Raw genomic sequence first — 15812 nt, forward strand, 5'->3', positions numbered from 1 at the left:
TTTGCACAAGCTTGTCCTTTGCCTGAAGCATTCTTTACACCAGTCTTCCCTATGCTAACTCCTACTTATTAGCCAGGTCTCATTTCAAACTTCACTTCTTCAGAGAGAACCTCCCTGCCCACTCAGTATAAAATAATTTCCCTCCTACCCTTAGTTCTTTTATACAATCTCATGCTTGTTGTGTCAGACTGAATTATTGGCCTTGTCCTTCATCCCTTCCTTCCTGTGTCAATACCTTTTTCACTTACCAGGGGGAAAGTGAATACTCTGGGGGAAAGAAGAATACTCAGATCTTTCAAAGACTGTTGGATAAGTCATCGGAGATGATACTGTTACTAGGGACCCAAAATGTCATTATGGCTTCCCTGTTATAGTCCTGGCCAAGTCTGAGTCAAAGTGGGTATAACAGATTTATGGACCCCAACCAATAGATTCATTTTCCTGGTTTCTGGGTGCAAACAAAAGTGGTTATACTTAATAGCCAGCAGAATCCTTCTATTCATTCTCTGGAACCTTTATTTATAGTTTTAAAAAAACCTGATAATACCCCTATTGATCAAGATAGTTGCCATAGTTTGGGCTCCCTAGGACACAGACTATGAGACTATGCAAGAGATTTATTAGGGAGTGAATTCAAGATAAACACCAGCAGAAGGAAGGAAGCAGGAACAGATAAAGGAAAACTTGGGCTGTGATACAATTTCAGCGAAGGCTTCAGCAACTCCATGAGGTCCTCTGAAGCTGGGATCACCTTCCACAGTTTTCCAGGTGAGGAAGCTGGAATTTTATATGCCCTGCATTGATCAGTCATTCAATGTGGGGTTCCTTTGGAAAATAATCATGACCTTGGGTGAAGAGGCTCTGTTCAGCCACAGCAATTCCCAAAGAGACTTGACAGTCGAGGAAATAAGTCAAAGAGATTCCTGAAGGGGGAATTTGAGCATCACATCACAATGTCCACTACGGTAGTTAATGAGAAGTAGTACTGCATCCTAGGTGGAATTGCCAATATCAGTGTCTTTCAGTTCACAGATACGGTCTCTGCAGAAATCCAGATGAATCATGGCAGACAATGATGTACTGCCATACATTTTATCAATTGGCAGCCCCAATTGAGCTGTTATGCCTCATGTGGCATCGTTATTACATTGTACATAGTATGCAGTTATTGATCTGGAAAATGCCTTCTTTGCCATTTCCTCTGAGAAGGAAGATTAAAATTGGTTTGCATTGACTCCAGGTCCAGAAGTATAGTAGCTCACATCCACTGTCTTGGCCCAAGACCATGTTAATTGTCTTGCTCTCTGTCACAAATAAAGTATCACATTAACCTACTATATTGATGTCATCTTGCTTATCAGACCTGGGAAATAGGAAGTAGAAAGTACTTTGAATGCCCAGATGAGACATATCACTCCAGAGGATGAAAGATAAAGATTCAGTGGCCTGATACATTGGTAAAGCTTTTAGGGGTCCAATGATCTGGACATCCTCGGGGAATCCACTCTAAGAGAAGGGACAACCTATTGCACTGTACACCTCCTATCACTGCTCCTATCACCAGCAGTTGGTGGGTCCTCCTTAGACTTTGTAGATAGCATATAATATAGTTGAAAATAATGATCCAACCCATTTATCAGTGCCTCAAAAGGTTTTCAGTTGATTGTGGGGCTCAAAGCAAGGGAAGATATTGCATTGAGTTCAAGATGCAGTACAAACTGACCTGTCACTTTGGTCATATGGCCAATAGATCCAATGGCCCTGGATCCAATTTTGAATGGCCCTGAAGGCTCATTTTCTTCCTGTTTTGGGGAGCTCAACAGAGACCTGGGTTAGTAGATCTGAGTTAGCTCAATGAGGAAGAAGCTAACTCTTTAATGGGCTACTAAACTCCCAAAACTCCTCTTTTCAAACAAGGTCACTTTTCAACCCATGAAGCTTTCAATGTTACATAATCCCAGAGATGTTCCTTGCTTTCCCCCATTCTGTAAAAATGTAGATAATTATGGTCATGGAACTCCTCTCTCCTGGAACACTAACCATACTATTTACTGTGTCCAGCCTAAAGTAATGAGGGTTCAGGGGATTGTATGTATTCTAATACTTCTCCACTATAAGTTCCCCACCCCAGTCTAGTATCTGTGTGTGCTCATGTTACTACGGTAGATATGGACATTGTAGGGAGTCTCTGTCAAGCCAGAACAGGAGAATTGTAGACTGTTATGGATCTGAAGCAATTTGCCTCTTGCAGCAGAGAATTTGTAAAACAATTCCTGCTGTGCTACGGAGTCCTAGTAGAGAGTGAGCACCTAGCCTTGGACACCAAGTAAGTATGAGACAAGAACTGCTTATCGTAACCTACCAATTCACATGGTTTGGCAGACCAGAAACACTCCATCTTCTGATGAAACTTCAAGATTGAGCTCAAACAAGTCTAAGTAACATGAACAGGTTACTGTGTCTTTATGTCACCTACCTCTGTTGCAACAAAACTGCTCTCTCAACTTATATATTGACTTAATAAGAAGCCCTATGCCAGATGATGACAGAGGAAAAACCCTCAGTCCTCATTCCACAGAGGGCCCTGAAGATGGACTTAGGCTGCAATACAGACCTGCTCAGGGCTGGCCTTGACGTGACAAGGAGGGGAAATAACCCTGTGGGCAGAGCTTTGAATAGTACACTTGGTCATCTCCTTTGTATGGAGAAATAGATAGTGTTAAGTAAGGCCTCTTGGGCAGTGGTGAACAGCTTAGCTTGCTGGTCAAGGGCTTGGAAAAGGCAAGATTGAAATACCTAAGGTAAAAAGGTCTAGGTCTAAAAAGGTCTAGGTCTAAAAAGGAGGTGGATGGACCTGAGGAGAAACCTTTGTGCTTCACATAAATGCGCACTAGAGAGTATTCACTGCAGTGGAGATTCTAATCAATACAGGGAATCAATGCCTATGATGGTATCCTGAGTAACCCACAGTATGGAGTATCGTGGCCTAGAACACATAAATGCGTGTATGTGTGCACACACACGCGTGCACACACACACACACACACACACCTGAAGCTAAAGTTTCATGAAATGTTACATATCTTTCCTATATGCTAGTTACCCCCCACTAAGTTGATACCATGACTCAATAATAGGATGTGAAATGTGAATCACCATTTGAAAAACACTGATGGAAATCAATCCTAACCTTCCTTTTACATTTAAGGAAACTGAGCTCCAAAGAAGGCAAGGCTTATGGTGCCTGGGTGGCTCAGTCAGTTAAGCGTCCAACTGTGGCTCAGGTCATGATCTCACAGCTTGTGAGTTCAAGTCCTGCGTCAGGCTCTGTGCTGACAGCTCAGAGCCTGTGCTGACAGCTCAGAGCCTGGAGCCTGGTTTGGATTCTGAGTCTCATTCTCTCTATTTCTGCCCCTCCCCCATTTGTGCTCTGTCTCTGTCTCAAAAACAAAGGCAAAGTTTTGTTAAACATCATTAGCAAATGCAAGACTAAAATTCATGTTTCCTGACTTTCAGATCAATTTCATTTTTTGGCATCTTTCTCACATTTGTTAAAGGAAATAAAAAAGAAACATTTTTGAGGTGATAAGGGCTACAAGAAAATTTGAAAAAATTTCTTTTTAGCAAACATCTAAAAATGAAGGCTAATATTCAACAAACATCCTTCAAAGTGCATACCGATCCCATAAGAAAGTAAGGAAAAGTTTAGGAAGTCAAACACAAAACAGAAGGAGTCCAGAGTTGTTATCCAGAATTAAAGGCCAACAAGAGGTCTAGAGAATTACATTATATGAACAGGTTGCATAAATCTAGACTCTTGAATTTTAATGGTCCTGTGGGGGATAAAGACTTGAGCTTTTGGAAGGTAAGTTGTGTGAACTGAGAACCATTTGCAAAGAAAGGACACTTACAGGGACACTTAAAGAATGGACACTTATAAGCTCAGGGAAAGTGTAGGCTAGGAAAACAAAAAAACTCCTCTGGCAAAAGATTGTTCTTTGTTTTAGCTTCAGTAACAGATGGGGAAGGGTTATCAGAGAAATGGTAAACATGACCCTATCCTCATAAGTGTTTTACAGCTCCAAGTTAACTTTGTACGTAGCCCAGAAAATACCAAAGTGAAAAATTAAAGTGGTCCCAGTTGTGTGTATCCCAGGAAATCTCTCAGAAAGAAGAACGACTCTCCTCTAGAGACTTGTATGTTCAGCATAGGTAGGGCTGCCAGATAAGATGCATGTCACAAAGTTAAATTTGAATTTCAGATAAACCATGAAAAAATGTTTCAGTATGCAGCATGACATATCTGAGAAATACACACAAAAGTATTAGTTGTTTATCTGAAAATCAAACTTAACTAGGTATCTTGTTTTTTTCCCCCTAAACTGGCAGCTCTAATCAGAGTTCCTTACAGATGCCCACAGATTAAGTTTAGCCAGTCATGAGTTCAAAATGCAAAGTTGCTGAACTCATATAGGAAACAAGCCACCATGAGAAAGAGCAGGAAAAACAGAAGATTGTATACCTAAAGCCTTCAGATATTTAAGTTATTAGATAATGAATATAATTACATTACAAAAAGGAAGGAATTGAAAACTTAAGACTACAAACAAAATACTACAAAAAATGGCCAGGCAAAATCAAAAAAGAATCAAATAGAATTTATGGAAATAAGTAGAATCAGTTGGGGCACCTTATTGGTTAAGCATCTGACTTTGGCTCAGGTCATGATCTCATGGTTTGAGAGGTCAAGCCCTACATTGGGCTCTGCACTGGTGGTGCGGAACCTGCTTGGGATTCTCTCTCTCCTCCTTCCCCACTTCCCCACTTGTGCTGTCTCGCTCGTTCTCTTAAAATAAACAGACTTTAAAAAAAGTAAAAAGAAAAAAGAAATAGAATCAGTAAACCAGTAGATGGATCTAAAGAAATTATGTGGAATGCTAAAAAAACAAAACAACACATGAGAAATGTGAGAAAAAAGTTACAAAACAAGGAGGATAAATTGAAAGGCTCTAACATATGGCTACTGAAGTTTTCAGAAGGAGAGAATAGAAAAGATGGAGAAAGGGAAATAGTTGATGAATCAAATGACCAAGAATTTTCTGTAATTGATGAAAGAAATTAATCCACCAATTCAGGAAAGCTCAAACCTGCAGCAGAATTTATAGACAAACACATTTTAGTGAAATGGCAAAATAAAAGAGAGAGAGAAAATCTTAAAATCAGCACAGACAAGAGAAAATGTACTTATAAAAATACAGCAAACCGGTAGACTTCTCAACAGCAACAATGGAAGCCTAAAGATAATGGAATCACCAATGTGCTGAGAGAAAATAACCACCATATTTAAATTGTTGACACCAAAAAGTATTTAAATTGTTGACAACCAAAATCATTAATGTAAAACAGATTTAAAAATGGTTTATCATTAATAGATCTTCACTAATATTTTTTAATATTTAAAAACATATAATTTAAAACTTAGAACGTATTTATGTAGGTATATCTACAGCATCACAGTGTGTAATAAAAAATTAGAGAAAAACATAAATGCTCATCATCAGAGGCACAAATAACTAAGTTTTAGTATAGCCATACAACAGAATACCATTTAGGTGATAACATACAGGAACTAGAGTTAAACTGATCAACATAGTTCACAATCACAGGCAAAAGCAAGGTGCAGAAGAATATACTATGATAACCCTTTCTATACATTTTTGAAATATGCAAGACATGACAATTGCTTAGTATATATTCAGATATAGAAAAATTATAAATTCAAGGGAAATATAAATACACAGTTCAGGCCATTTACTATGACTGGAGGAGATGGAGAGACCCACGGAGACCTTCAAGTGGGTTCACAGTGTTTTTGTTCTTAAAGTGTGAAGTATACATGATGTTTATTATATTATTATTTGTCCCATTTTTGTCTTAAATACCTTACCATAATTTATAAAAGTAAATGAAAAGGAGAAAAGAAGGACATTTGAAGTGTTTATAATCTCTTCTCATTTTGAAAGCAAAATTCATATGGAATGGTAAAACTAGTACTTATGAGAGATGGTTAAAGAGAAAATAAGGATAAGAGAATAAAACAGTGTGGGGTAAAGGTAGCAGATAGAAACTCACTATGAAAGCAGATTTAGTTATGGGGTTGTTTCTCCAATCATCCCATGATTTTATAAGCAGAAGTCATGGGTCTTGCTACTTTTCAGGCCACATCTTTGTGGCTCTGACCTGAGACCAAGAGGCTGGTGCTGCAGCCAGTAATTGGGAAGAAGCAGAAAACAGCTTCCTCTTTCACCTGCCCAGCTGTCTTGTAGCTCTGAGGCTAAAGACAAGGAGGGAATGAAGAGTTAGGCCACTGTAAAAACTAGACTCTACTGGAGTCCAGTTTCAGCTGCCACTGCAACTGCCTTCCTTCTGCATCTCAAGTATTAGCAAGTGTACCTCATTGGACCTTGAATCACATCGAAACTGTCAGTGCAAGGGAGCTGGGAATAGCAATTCATAGGCTTCCAGATCTCATGACACAGAAAAATGGAGATTTAGGCTTTAGGGAACTGAATTTCAAATGCTACTAGACACTATATCTAGTAAACCCACACCACTTTGGTTTCTCAGCATACACATGCAACCTTCTACTATGTTAAAAATTCTAGAAAATAAGAATAAAAACAATAGCAGTCTTTTGCTAAGCATAATACAAATATGCTTCATATAAACAAAAGCAATCTGATCCTTTTCCCCAAAGTGGGAAGCAAAATCTCATAAATCACGTCATCCATCTCTGGGTGATAATCATTTCTCCTTTAGAAATTCCCACTTATGTCTTTGTGTCACTTTGGATCTGCCAAGAAGCAGATGCTAATGCAGAATTATATGTGAAAGGGATTTATTGGGGAAAGTACCTAGGAAGAATAAAAAGCGAGGAAGTGACAGTAGGCAGGATGTCTTCAAACCCCCTTGCAGGTCTGAGAAAGTCTTGATAAAATTGATGGGAGATCTTGAGCAAAGATTGCCACATTGAGTAGTAGTAATGGACCTGATCTAGTATCCTCTGCATGTCACTCTCAGCCATTGCCTGGGTGCAGCCCAAAAGAAGGGTGTTCTCATCCTGACTGCCATGATGGATTCAAAGGAGTAGCAGCTGAGAGCTGTTATCAACTACACTCCCTGCACCACTTTCTCTCAAAGCAGATCTGAATGGTGCACCTCCTTGGCCATCCCAATCTTGTTTCTAAAGACTAAATAATAAATTTAATGATCACCAACACCTGGAAAAGGAACGAAAAAAGGGAAATAGGCATATACAAATATGAAAATCTAGGCAGCTACTACAGTTCTTGAGTATACAACCTGGGCCATAGCCAGTATGTGTGAATTCCTTCATCCAACTTGAATGAAGCTCAGCTGATAGTGGTTCTTTGCTTGGTGGTGTAACCCAAATTTTCATTTCTGAGCTCTTGGTGGTTTTGCCGGTATTGAGTTGCTATAGTTTTCCATTTCTCCTTTTGGATAATGAAATTCTAAGAGCATCTCTGAAGGATTTCACAGACTCCTCCTTGTCTAAACTCTACTTGCAATAAAGTTCATCTCTTGATAGTCGGGGTCGATCATTTCAGTCTACACATTAACTCTTTCTTTGTTTGTCTCTTGGTTCAATGACATGGAGAGCCCCACACAGCCAGGTAGCAGTCTCAATTCACAGGTCAATAGATCCACTGTGTCCCCTGGAAGCAGAAGCACTCCTCCTTTGAGAACTAAGGTTTCTAAGCCTTCAAAGCTCAACGTTGTGTGAAACAAAGTACATTTTTTGAATGGATCATTAGGTGGCTAGTGATTGGAGTCAGGCCCATTTTTATCCTTTGATTTACACACTCATGTTTTCTAGCCATAGGAGAACTGGTGCAATCTGTTGAAACTAGTTTTTAATATATACTATACCTTGTAAAAGAGCACTCCAACCTCATACGTTGTTAGATCTCAGCAGGCTCACTTGTGGAAACTTCAGTAAGCCATTCTGCTGCTCTGGCAGGCATGCTGCTTCTGGGTGGTGGGATTCATGTTAAGATCAGTGAATCTCACAGGCATCGCTTCTGTTGCATTATAACCAGTTGGTCAGAAGTTATGCCAAATGGAAAACCATATGCTGAATAACTAAGCATTTAGTAAGTCATGTGTGATGGGGTGGCAGAAATATGTGGTCAAGGTGGGTACATCCAAATACAAAAATAAATTTCTATTACTATGATAAAAAATCGCTGCCTATTCCACAGAAGAAGGGGCCAAGTGTAGTCAATCTTCCCCAGATGGTTCATGTGTCACAGCATCTTCAGCCTGCAGATGATGGTCACAACAAGGTATTATGAAGATGCTGATGCTTCTCATGGGAATTATTTTTCAATGCCTAATTAAACACAGAATCCTCAGGACTCATATAAGGGATAGAGTTAGAGGATGGCTAATCAGGTCACACTTAATAAATCCATTCTGGTATTCCTATCCAAGGCTTTCAATTTTTTTTCTTTTATATTCTGCAAAGGATTATCCACTTCATACAGGCCATTATTTGTCCAAGGTTTTAGTTTTCCAACCAAACAGCCAGAGCCATTCCAGCTGCTTCAGCTAACTCATTTGAATATAGAATTTCTCTCAAGTTCATCTAGACTGGTAAATTTGATCCAATAACATTTTACTTTATCCCTCTCCTAATCTCTTTAGAATCCATTCTCACATATAATCCTCAGGTTTCTACAGATATACATTAGCAGAATGTTGCAGTTTTTTTTTTTTAATATTTTGAGAGAGAGAGACAGAATGTGAGCAGGGGATTGGAAGAGAGAGAGGGAGACAGAAACAGGCTCCAGGTTCTGAACTGTTAGCACAGAACCTGACGTGGGGCTTGAACTCACGAACCATGAGACCATGTCCTGAACTGAAGTCACCACCGACTGAGCCACCCAGGAGCCCATAGTTCTTTTAGTGCATACTATGTGCTGGGTCAGATTTGAACTTATCCCCTGTAAAGTCTACTGGGATGATTCTACTTTTGGTTCTGACCAAAAGTGGTAGGAGTGGGTTGTAGAGAATCAGCATTACATGGACAAAGAATTATTTCAGCTAAGTCATTACCAGCTTCAAAAGGCCTTCCCAGAAGAGCGTGGAGGTGCTGCCTCTGATAGAAAGGCATGCTCAGTGGGATTTGGGGTTTTAAAGTACACTGATTTATCTTTATGCATCCAAATATCCCATGGCAAATTTTGTGGTCATCTTCTTTACCAATTAATCACTTTTCACATGAGCATCTAAAAAAGTTGTGAATTCAAGTTGTATTGTAATTCTGCCACCTACAGGACTTACTCTGGATCATATTTTTGATACAATAGATAAGAGATTCTTTTAGGACAATTTTTTTTTTTTCTGTAAGCCATCCATTGGATTCCATTACACTAACCCTTGCACTTCTCTCTTCCACCAGAGCATTCTATCACAAAATTCACTTGGTCTCTTTGAATAGGTAACTGATTCCAGGAATAACAAGTAATGACTTGAGAAACTGTTCTGACATTGCATACCATGGACTTCCTGAATCCCATTTTCTGCTAGTGACGAGGTCATTATTGCATTCAAATCAAACCAGGCCTTGACAATGCATCTTGGATTTCCATCTTTGTAGCTGAACTTCCTGGAACCACTTCGAGTACCAAATGTTGCATCTGTCAAGATTCTATGAGGAAAACAGAAAACACTATCTCAAGCAGAAAGGGATTTAGGACATAGACATAGATGTTTATAGAACAATTAAAAGGGCTTGAGTGCAAACATCAGGAAAAACAGTTGCTTGCTTTCCAGAGCTTAGCAAACTTCAAAAATCATGGGAAATTACTGTTCCCCCAAATCAATGATCTTACTATTCTCTTCAGCATTAGAGCGACAATTTTCAGGATGATACCCAAAGATGATGGCAAAAACCTCACAACTATCATCTGCTAAAATCTGCATGCCTGTACGCAGCTGCTATGAGAAAATTATGGTTTCTCCCTGTTTTCTGCCTCCTGAAATTTGGCTAAGGATCCAAATTTGAAAGCTACTGGAGTTCTCAGACATGTAACCCCAAGGTTTCAGCCTCTATAATTTTTGGGAGAGTTTAGAAAGGCAGAGATGATGCTAAATATCAATATGCAATATCTGGCATATCCTCTACTGAATGTGGAAAGCAAGAAGAGTAATTCCCTTAGACAATTGCTATGAGTGTTCAATGAGATAATATAACACTGGCAAAGTCCTGAGCACAGTATATTATACATGAAAAAGCTTAATGAGCAGCTTGATATCTTTATGAGCCCTAAAATAAGAATGCCCTTATAGCTTTCGATTCTGCTTTCTGGGATAAAGCACTAGATGACTCTGTATAGTTATTTTCCATTTGTACCCCATTTCCCTACTGCAGATCTAATGACTGTCCTTCCCTGGGTCCTGGTAGGCTGATTTCTAGGCACTGAGTCACTTGGGATAGTAAAAGTCACTTGGCTTGCCCTCAGCAATGGGAGATACTGGCAGGAAGTGAGAGGGTTAGGGGTATTTCCTCCCTCTCCCTTCCCATTGAGACATTGTGTTGCCAGTGGCAGAGACCCTCCTTGACTCAGTTCCTGCTCTGTGCCCCTCCTCCACACCTGCTGTTCTCACTGGATTCCAGTAAGTATACCTTCTCTCCTTGCCCCTGTGACTCACTGCTGTTACCTGTCTCTTGAACGCCTTCTACATGTGGGTCCTTTAAGATGCCCATAACTCTTTCTTAGTTCCTACACTAAGTACCTTCATTTGAACCTTCTGAGTGGAGTTCTGTTTCCTTCTGGGACTCTTCCTAACTGATATGCTCAGGATTATCTCCCTTAATAGCTGGCCTGTGGTTTTAGAGCCAACAGAGGGCTGGAAGGAAATTCAGAAAGTTATTACAATGCTCAGTGGAAAGTCTGGCAGTGGAATGATGCAGAACACAAAGACTTCACCCACCCTTTTTGACAGATGTAAGGACTTAACCTTCAAAATACCAATGAGCTATCAGCAAACAGGCAGTTTTCCTCGTGGAAAAACAAGTCTGAGGACCCACCGTGCACCCTTGTCCAAAATGGGAGTCAGCGTAACAGGGTCGAGTCTCTTTAACCTTGTGCCCAGATGCTCCAAGAAGCCTGTAACAAGAAAGAATCAGGGCACAGCTGAAATCCAAAAGGGAAAGGAAACAGGCTAAGATCCATGGGGAACAATGTCTATTTCTTAATCTGTCTCCTGCCCCAAATAGCTCTGCTCTCCTCCCCCACTTGTGTTTATGTGTCTGTTTCTTCCCCTGGCAGCAGATGCCACCAGGCCTTAAAGTAGGTCACAGAGGGCGAGGACGAGCCGACACAGGCCCTCAGGCCATGTCCTCCCCTGACCTCACTCCCAGGTTCCTGGGTCTGGAGACCCACATAAGCCTGTGCTCTCCAAGGCATCCTGACAGAGTCCATGCTCCCTAGAACCACAGTGAGTCAGTGTTCCTCCTTCCAGTTGTGAGTGGGCAGGGGGCCTGTTCAGAACTGGCAGCAGAGGGGACAGCACTGAGTTGGGCTGTAGCCCTCCCCGCCTCATCCTGCCCCTGCCCTTTCATCCCCTCCAACCGCAGCCCTGCTTTGCCGCCCTCAGGGATGCCCATTCTTCCCAGGGCAGCCAGAGAGCCCCATGTCCCTGCTGTTTACTCTGAGAAGCACTGGGGTCCCTTTCACATAGACCGACAGGTTCCAAACCAGGGCTCCTAGCATGTACCAGGGGCAGCAGTGGTGGGATGGGTAGAGTGCACAAATTAGAGTCAGGAAACCAGATTTCAAACCCCAGTCACCTGAGGCACAGGCCAGTGAAAGCGTGCCCAGAATAACCCAGCTGGGAAGCCACAGGTTACAGGCTTGCAAGGACCCACTGCACACCCCAAGCCACATGTGCCTGCCTCCCTCACAGCCCAGCCTCCCATCCCTCCTTGGGACCCTCTCTGCCTGGCATCCGGTCCTCATGGTGTCTTTCTCTCTACAGGTTCTTTCAGAGCATGGCTATGGCTGATCACTACTGACATCCAGGAGGTACAAACTACAGGGAGGATTACCACCAGCAGTACCTGAGCAAGAACCCCAATGGGTACTGTGGCCTTGGGGGCACTGGAGTCCTGTCTGCTCTGTGTTATGGGCTCAGAATTTATATGCTGGAACCCTGGCCTCCAGTGTGGCTGTTATTTGATGATGGGTCCCACTAAGTAAGGCTAGTAATTACAAGTAATAGTAAAGAAGTGATTAAGATTAAATGAGGTAATAAGAGTGGAGCCTTGATGTGGTACGATTAGTATTTTTTAAAATGTTTGCTTTTGAGAGAGAGTATAAGAGAGGAGGAGAGCAGAGGATATGAAGCAGGCTCTGCACTGACAGCAGTGAGCCTGATGCAGGGCTCGAGCTCATGAACCATGAGATCATGACAGCCAAAGTCAATGCTCAACCAACTGAGCACCCCAGGTGCCCCAGTATTAGTGTTTTTATGAGAAGAGACACTGGAATATGTGCTCCTGCTCTCTCCCTTTTCTCTCTCTGAATCTCTCCCTCTCTCCATAATCAGTCACTGAGGAATGCCAGCTGAGGACACTGTGAGAAGTTGGCCATGTGCAAGCCAGGAAGAGGGCCCTCACCAGGAACAGAATAATCTGGCACCTTGATCTCAGACTTCTAGCCTCTAAAACTGTGAGAAAATAGATTTCTGTTGCATAAGCCACCCAGTCTGTGGCATTTTGTTATGGCAGCCTGAACAGACTAATACAGTATTAACAAAAATCATTTCCCCTCACAGGGCTGGCCCTTGAGATCACAGCAGAAACGCTTTCAACAAACTGGGCAAGTCTTTTGTGGTTCACACCAGTGGCTTTTCGAAGTGTACAAAGTATAAAGTCATTTTTAAAAGTCTGATTTAAAAGTATAATTTATATTTATTTAGTAATTTCACTTTTTTAAGGTGTATGGTATTAAGAATCCTGACAAATACAGGGGCACCTAGGTGGCTCAGTAGGCTGAGTGTGCGACTCTTGATTTCAGCTCAGGTCAAGATCTCGTGGTTCATGAGTTCGAGCCCAACATCGGGCTCTGCACTGACAGCACAGAACCTGCTTGAGATTCTCTCCCTCTCTGCCCTTCCCAGACTCTCTCTCTCTCTTTCTCTCACAAAATAAAGAAATAAAACTTAAAAAGAAAAAGAAGAATCCTGGGTGCCTGGGTGGCTCAGTCAGTTAAACATCAGACTTCGGCTCAGGTCATGATCTGACATGCTGACAGCTCAGAGCTTGGAGCCTGCTTCAGATTCAGTGTCTCCCTCTCTCTCTGTCCCTACCCTACTTTCACCCTGTCTCTCTCTCAAAATAAATAAACACTAAAAATTTTTTTAAATTAAGAATCCAGACAAATACAAATGTCTGTGTAATCATTACCACAATGCAGACATAGAAACTTCCTACCCGCCCCCCAAATGTTCCCCGTGCTCCTGGGAACCCATCCTCTTCCCCAAACCTCAGCTCCTGGCAACAACTGATGTATTCTTTGTGCCTGTTGTTTGTCTTTTTAGAATGCCATCTAAATGGCATCATACCGAATGCAGTTGCTTTTCCACTTAGCATAATGTATTTGAGATTCGTGTTGCTGCATGTATCTATATTTGTTCCGCCATGGTTGATGAGTAGTGCTTTTGTCTGGATGTACCACTGTTTATCCATTCACCCAATGATGGACATGTAGGTTGTTACCAGTTTTTAGCAATTATGAATAAAGTCACTATAAACATTGTGAGATTTTAGTGTGGACGCATGTCTTCATACAAAGGTGTTTTGATTGGGGCGCCTGGGTGGCGCAGTCGGCTAAGTGTCCGACTTCAGCCAGGTCACGATCTCGCGGTCCGTGAGTTCGAGCCCCGCGTCAGGCTCTGGGCTGATGGCTCAGAGCCTGGAGCCTGTTTCCGATTCTGTGTCTCCCTCTCTCTCTGCCCCTCCCCCGTTCATGCTCTGTCTCTCTCTGTGCCAAAAATAAATAAAAAAAAAACGTTGAAAAAAAAAATTAAAAAAAAAAAAAAACAAAGGTGTTTTGATAAAAGTGTGAATTCATTCATTGATGTGCTGGGAGATTTGGGGATTCTTTAGGGTCCGAATGAAGATAATGCATATGCTGTGTTTCCCATTCTGGACTCTGGGGCCAGCCATGGAAGCATTGTGGTTAAGCTAGGCAGGATTGTGAGTGACACTGGAAATTCTTTATCTCTGCTCTCTTCCACCTCATATGAACACATGCTTTCCAGTGTCCCCAAAGTATGCATTTACAGCCTTAGTGAAACTCAACTTCACGCTGTTTTCCAAAGCACAGCAATGAGGAAGCTTCCCCATTTCAGCCCCCTTCCTGGCATAGAAAAATATGAGCTAAGTGGGTGAATTCTGATGCTTTGCTTACAGCTATGAGAAGTATCGGAAATGCTTGTTGTGTGAAAAGTTTATACACAATAACATGAACTAACTTCTTAATATTTCATCTGCCATTTGCTTATTCTGACAGGATATTTCCAAGAGTTTTAAAGATAAATTTTAAAGCCTCAAAACAGCTAGGAAAAGAACTGTCCCCATAGTCACTTCCCCTGAAATGAAAATCCATTATGTATAGAATTTTGGAAAATGTTTATCTCTATCGCTGCCTTGCAGGTCTTTAGGAATAATGCTGTCCCCCACATACCTGTCACATCCATGGTGATCACTCATGAGAATTATTCAGTGGCTGCTGATTTAGATTTGAGCTTTGTTCAATAAATTAACCTCTGTCTCCTGCTTAAACTTGTACATTATTCCAACTCAATATTTTAGTTTGGACCTTTTGAAATTGCCAATATTTTGGAGCTAGAAAAACAGCAATTATATATGTTTTGACTTAAAAGTTCCTATAGGTCCCACACACCTTCATATGTTTGCAAATGTTTTCTGCCCATGTAGAATGCCATCATTACTTTCCTAGGACTGCCATAAAAAAGTACCACAAACTGGGTGGTTTAGAACAACAGAAATTGTTCTGGAGCTCTAGAGGCCAGAAGTCCAAAATCAAGGTATCAGGAGGCCATACTCCCTTGGAGGCAGTAGTTCCTTGAATTGTGGCAGTCTAAATCCAATCTTCATGTGGCATTCTCCCTCCCTCCCTCCCTTCCTCCCTCTCTCTCTCTCTCTCTCTCTCTGTATCCAAATTTTTCCTTTTCATAAGGACACCAGTCATATTGCATTAGGGGCCAACCCTGCTCCAGGAAGACATCATCTTAACTAAGTGTATCTGCAATGACCCTATTTCCAAATAAAGGCACAATCTGAGGTACTAAGGTTTAGGACTTCAAAAGAAGAATTTTTGAAGGACACATTCTATCCATAACAAATGCCTCTCTGCCCTTCTCTAAAACCGTTTCTCTTTGTAGATTGACTTGGCCCAGACAGAGCCTATTTCGTCTAGAGAATCTTCCCTAATAACCTCTTTCTCCCGCCCACCACATACACATGCTTCTCCCAGACTGGGTTGGGTGCCCCTCCATAGCTCACGGTGATACACTTACTCCACTGTGTTGTTGTCTTTGGTCACAGGTCTCTCCCAGTTGGGAATGTGTTTCTACGAGACAGAACAAATAATGTTCATTTTCGCATCATCCTCTAAGCCTGGCATGTGGAACGTGTCCCATAAAGTGCTAGCTAACCTACTGAACAAATGAATAGACTGCATCAACAAAAACCACCC

General features: G+C 41.5%; 1 protein-coding gene across 1 annotated transcript in view; it reads left to right on the forward strand.

The window, feature by feature from the left end:
- PRSS51 (serine protease 51) overlaps positions 1-12752 on the forward strand; it is a 48076-nt gene extending 35324 nt beyond the window's left edge. Inside the window, exons 6-7 of the transcript XR_007457969.1 lie at positions 12067-12168; positions 12637-12752. The gene's annotated coding sequence lies outside the window, so the exon portion shown is untranslated. The remainder of the gene's footprint in view (positions 1-12066; positions 12169-12636) is intronic.
- The last annotated feature ends 3060 nt before the right edge of the window (positions 12753-15812 follow it).

This window comes from Panthera uncia, chromosome B1 (genome assembly GCF_023721935.1).
Source record: "Panthera uncia isolate 11264 chromosome B1, Puncia_PCG_1.0, whole genome shotgun sequence".
NCBI lineage: Eukaryota > Metazoa > Chordata > Mammalia > Carnivora > Felidae > Panthera > Panthera uncia.